Source organism: Anastrepha obliqua, chromosome 1 (assembly GCF_027943255.1).
Source record: "Anastrepha obliqua isolate idAnaObli1 chromosome 1, idAnaObli1_1.0, whole genome shotgun sequence".
Taxonomy (NCBI): Eukaryota; Metazoa; Arthropoda; class Insecta; order Diptera; family Tephritidae; genus Anastrepha; species Anastrepha obliqua.
Window position 1 is genome coordinate 645,440 of NC_072892.1, and position 6,000 is coordinate 651,439.

The window sequence follows — 6,000 nt, forward strand, 5'->3', positions numbered from 1 at the left end:
TTTTTTCTCTATTTTTTCGACTTTGACATAATTTTTACGATATTATCCGATATTGAGGATTTTTTTTAGTACACTACTGTTATAGTAAATTTAATTTTGCGTCAAATGAGCTATATTTGACTGTAATTGAATTAAAATTAGTAGAGTTGTGCGAGTTTTAAGATTTTTTGTTTTTTTTTTTTACTAATTTGGAATGTTGGTATAGCTTACGCTAAATGGGAATAAGGACGTGTTTTGATGCGTTATTATAGATACGTAATATTTATTGGAGTATATGAAGAGTATATGGAGTATGAAGATTTTCAGGATCTTTCTCGTGATTTACATACTTCTATCGGGAAGACAATCTGAAACGCTCGCTTCTCGATTTAAACAATGGAATTTAGTTGATGACGACTTCAGATGAATGATGATGATCGAATTTCTTACAGAGAAGTATTCAAAACTGATGAAGAAATGACAAATGTACCGTACCATACTAAACTCCAAAGGGCCGTTTCCAATGCATTTTTAAGTTTGGAACTAGTGCCGTTGTGTACTGCACCGTACCATACCGTACAGTGCTGCACTGCACAATACTCCAATAAATATTATGCGTTTATAATGACACTTGTTATAATTTTCATGCTTCGAAACGCATACCAAATCTCGTAGTAAAAAAAGAAAAAATCTTAAAACCCACACAACTCTATTAATTTTAATTCAATTACAGTCAAATATAGCTCATTCGACGCAAAATTAAATTTACTATAACAGTATTGTACTAAAAAAAATCCTCAATATCGGATAATATCGTAAAAATTATGTCAAAGTCGAAAAAATAGAGAAAAAATAAAAAAATTCCAAATACTTCCGTCTACAGTCTCGTCAGTTGTCATTTCAGAAAAAATGTTAACACACTGTCAAAAAGGCTTGTTTTTGTTCTTTCGAACTAAAAAAGCAAATTCGAAATCGGATGGAAATTGGCGAAGTTAGGAGTGATTGTTCATATCAACCTACTGAAAAACGGTTTTATGGCCATAAAATGAGATTTTGGGGGTGTATTGGAAATTTCAACTATACCATTATTTTCAGTTTTTCAAAGGCTACAACCCTCACCATGTCCGATCCAAAGTTTTTTTGCAACTTTTTTTTTTGTACCACAGTGTTATTGAAGCTGCTGGAGTGCTATGAAAAGGCCAACGCAAAGCAAATAAATGGCAAAATAAAATAAACAAGGATTCAAAAAAAAATATCAATGGAAACTTTAAACCAAAATAAAGTGGCCGAAATCAGCACAAACACCTACACACTTGTGCATATGTGTTTGTTGCATTCACTATACGCACGGCGAAAAAAATAAACACATTTTTGAACCTTTCGCCCATTGATATTGGCTGAAGCGTATAAAAATGATGTAATATGTGTAAGTACATATGTATGTAGGTATGTATTCAAGTGGTTTCTAATGCATGTATGTATGTATACGTGCACGCTTCAACAGAAATTTTGTCAAAATGTCACTGCTGATATCCATAAAATTTATTCTACAATGCATGAAACTGACTCAAGTAAGGCGTAGTTCTAACCACATATTTTGTACACGTGTCCAGACTAGTGAAAACCAAATGTAAGCTGAAACGAGGGACCACGGGTATAATTTTATTTCTTGTGTGGAAAATAATGTAATCAGTAGCAATTTTTACGGCCTATTTCATCACCCCTGAAAGGTAATCGTGTATGGCATTATTCCCCTCTGTCGCCAAATGTAAATATTTGGTTATAATTCGGAAACAGTTCGAATTACTGGAGGGATATTACTTACACTCACATGAATATCGGTTCACATGTTTCTTCCACTCGTTCTGTATACTCGTATGTAGGCAAACAAAACATGAAGGTAGCCACTCCATTCCATTGTAGAAATATTTACATTGCACACACAGCCACACGCCAACCACCAACCACCAATCGCCGATCGGCAGTCTCCTGTTGACCTTAACCAATACAATACAACAGCAACATCGGCAACGTTAATACCGAGCACTTCCTTCCGCTTCCATTTCAACGTAAATATTTCAACTCTACAATGATGGTCAATAAAATCGTTTATTCCAGGAATTCGGGAGAAGTTTTGATATGTTAAACTGCCATTTTATCGGCTTGCCCGCAGCATAATTTCCCTGGCAAACTTTTCAATGCGCACATTTTTATGCACAAGTAAATGTACTATAGACTAAAAACAAATATTTACATACGCACGTACATACATTCATTTTTAATTCATACTATTATTGTTTACGGCCTGAGCGGATGTTATTAATTTTTCTTTCTTGCTGGTTTTCACTTTCAGTGTAGCTGTTTTTGATTTTTTGTTCGTTTTGTTTTCTTCATGATTTCTCTTGTTTATAAGTATTTGCTGCTGTTTTGTTTTTTTTATATTTTTAGCTCTAAACACCCCGTAAAGCAACTCGGCTAATTGCGTTTACAACCTTTTTGCTATTTGTTTCAATTCGAATTTCATTTTTTCACTGAAACGGCAATAAAAATTATGAAGATTAATGACTGTAAAAAGTTTTCATAAATCCCAATTTTATGTACGGATACCACAAAAAAGGATAGAGCAGCGAGAAAAATGGCGAAAAGCAATCTGTGCTACGCGAAAAGTGAGGAAGCATGCAACGTCCGTCCGTCCCAATGTGCATACATACGGACATACGTATATATGTATGAACATATGTAGGTGGCGGAGTGCCTACAGTCTTAACGTCCGCTAAAGCATTGCCTGACAACAGGCAAACATTTTTCGCAGAGAAAGTTGCAAAAAGTTAAATGAAGCCTTTAAGATATCATTGCGTATTGAAGGAAAGTGCTATTTAGGGGAAATGTGGTATGTATTTAGATATGGCAACACACGTCTACGTATTTCTCTACTTGCATGGGAATAATTCTGCCAAAGTATTTGAACCGTTTCCTTTTCTTATAAGAAAAAACAAAGGAGGACCATCTTGAAGTACAGCACATTTTGTCATATTTCTTTAATAATTATTCGCTCTCTCTGGCCGCATGTGGTAACACAGACCAATTTATGACCACGCTGGTGGCTGTAAGTAAATTATACAATAGTTACCCTAATATCTTTTAATTAAGTCTGCAAAACTAAAACATATATTACAATGTCGCTTACTGAACTAATTCAATGGAGTCGAATGGAACTGCGGGCACAGAGTACAAACTTAGGGCGGAAATAAAGAAAATAAACTTGGATAGAAGCCGACGGCAATACCACATAGACGAGCCATTCAAGTTGAGAGAATGAAATCCTCTAATTAAAATGCAAAAATAGTTTGGAGATTTCGCAGATGCATTTCAAGATGTTGACAAGTTGGCTCTAGGCGCACCATTTGTCATTGTTTTGCTGCATTGTGTGTTTGTATGTACATCTGACAGTATTCAAAAGGACTTGCCAGAATACTTGCAGAATAAATTATTTTTATCGCTTTTATTGTACCGCATCATTCCCTTTAATACTTATAGGTATACAGTTTAGTGCAAAGGTTCAAGACGGTTTGAGGTTTATGTAACTTCACTTAAGTTTGAAATACGAAAAGTAACACAATAAAGCAACGCATTTTCGCAAAAATAAATGTTAAGAGGCTTGAATGTGTTATCTAGTTTTTTAAAGATATTTAGATTCGGAAAAAATTAATGCTTAATAATTTTTTTCCGACAAAAGTTTAAAACAGCGGTTTAATTGATTGAATATCGTAATTTTATTTTACAGTTACAGTCTTTCTCATTTTAAACACGACTAATTCTTTGTGGCATGGAACTGATTAAATTTTCAGATGGAGCAGGGACGTGAACTACTTTTAGTTTCGACATATTTGTTTTTGTTAATCATTATATACTTATGTTGGAGTATCCATACCAAGCCATGGCTCCTCAAACCATAAACTTACCATCCGTTTGCGGCGATGCAATCTAACCCCCATTCTGCGGTTTTTGAAATTCAGTAGCTCTTTGGCCACAGGAATACTTTTGTAGTTCACGCCACCGAGGAACTCCTTTCCCAGAGCATTTCTGCAACTCGCAAATTTGACATAAAATTCACTGGTTTATAAAACTTTTTGTAAAGGTGGTGGCCCAATGCAGATCGGTTCTACTGGTGGTTTGAAGACTTGTATAATATGATCAAAGGGGCGCTTTGAACGCTTTCATCACAATCAGATGATTCGTAAAAGGAAAATGGAAGCAGGGATGTTAGCCATATTCAATAATACATAATACATTTGTGAATCATGATGTTAACTAGAACATATTGCAAATTTCTTCTCTAAGAGTAAAAATGTAGAAGATAAAGCGTTAATCACGCCAACGTCGAAATTTTGGGTGCACGAATTATATTTACATAGATCGACAAAAACATGGCCACTTTCAGCTTTGCGCAAGCTTGCAAAAGACGAAGAACAATTCAAGAATGATATGTATGCACATCAAGAGCATTTATTCAATTTTTTTTTAAACATTTTTAAAAGGAAATGTAAATAAAAAATCTGTTTAAAACTCATAAATGAAAATACATATAACATAAAAGAACGACAGGGGTGCTCAATTCCTAATGTCAATTCCGCTGCCAAGAGAACATTGAGCTATTTGAAACTTCGCCGTAGTTTAAGCGCTTCATTGCATATATTTTGGTATTGTACCAAATTATTGAAGCCAAGCCAGCAAAGCCAGCCTGCATTGGGCCAGCGCCTTAAGAAAGTGTGGCCTTAAGCTTTTGACAAATACTGTATACTATACTATACTTGCACATTTTATGTAATGGTTAATTTGCGCAAATGTACATAATTTTTTTAGTGCATTATTCATCGTTGAAAAATACGAGAATTGCTGTAATTCATTGTTTTTGTTGAAAAGTTTGATACTTTTTAGCATAAACTTACATATCACGTTTTTACTTACGAGCTTTATTTGTTCTTTTTTCAGTGAGTGAAAAAGCTCGCAACATCTTACCCAAAAGAAGAAGTTTTCGTGCGATTTTTTACGATTTTCGACGTGGAATATTGAGACGGGAATCTACTTAACTTATTTCGACTTTTGGCGTTGAAGAAATACACTTAACCTCAGTAAAACCCTGGTACAACGAATTTACACGTAGATACACGAAACATTTTTCAAAAGTGCTTTGAAAATTATTCAAGCGAGTGCAAAAATCTGCTGACTTCCGGGGAGATTATTTTGAAAAACAATAAACCCCTTTTCGTTATTATTTTATTGTGTTTTCATTACTGGGAGCAAAATACAAAAGGCAACCCTATAATTTCATTTTTATAAATAAAGAGCATTGAGGACTTTACTGTTCGAATTTTTAAATTTATTTCCGCACATTCAAAATACTCTAAACTGTATAACGAAGAAGTCTGGCCATGGATGACAAAGCTACCATGTGAAGGTAGCTTGGCGTCTATCAACACCCAACCAATAAATGATATTTATTATTGGGCACAACGAACCTACGCTAGTGATTTTTATGCCCATACGAACTAGTTCTTCTTCTTCTTAATTGGCGCGATAACCGCTTACGCGATTTTGGCCGAGATTAACAAAGCGCGCCAGTCGTTTCTTTCTCGTGCTAACCGGCGCCAATTGGACACACCAAGTGAAGCCAAGTCCTTCTCCACCTGATCTTTCCAACGCAGAGGAGGCCTTCCTCTTCCTCTGCTACCACCAGCTGGTACCGCATCGAATACCTTCAAAGCCGGAGCGTTTGTATCCATTCGGACGACATGACCCAGCCAACGAAGCCGCTGGATCTTTATTCGCTGCGCTATGTCTATGTCGTCGTAAAGCTCATACAGCTCATCGTTCCATCGTCTGCGATATTCGCCGTTGCCAACGTGCAAAGGTCCAAAAATCTTACGCAGAATCTTTCTCTCGAACACTCCAAGCGTCGCTTCATCGGATGTTGTCATCGTCCAAGCTTCTGCGCCATACGTTAGGACGGGCATGATGAGA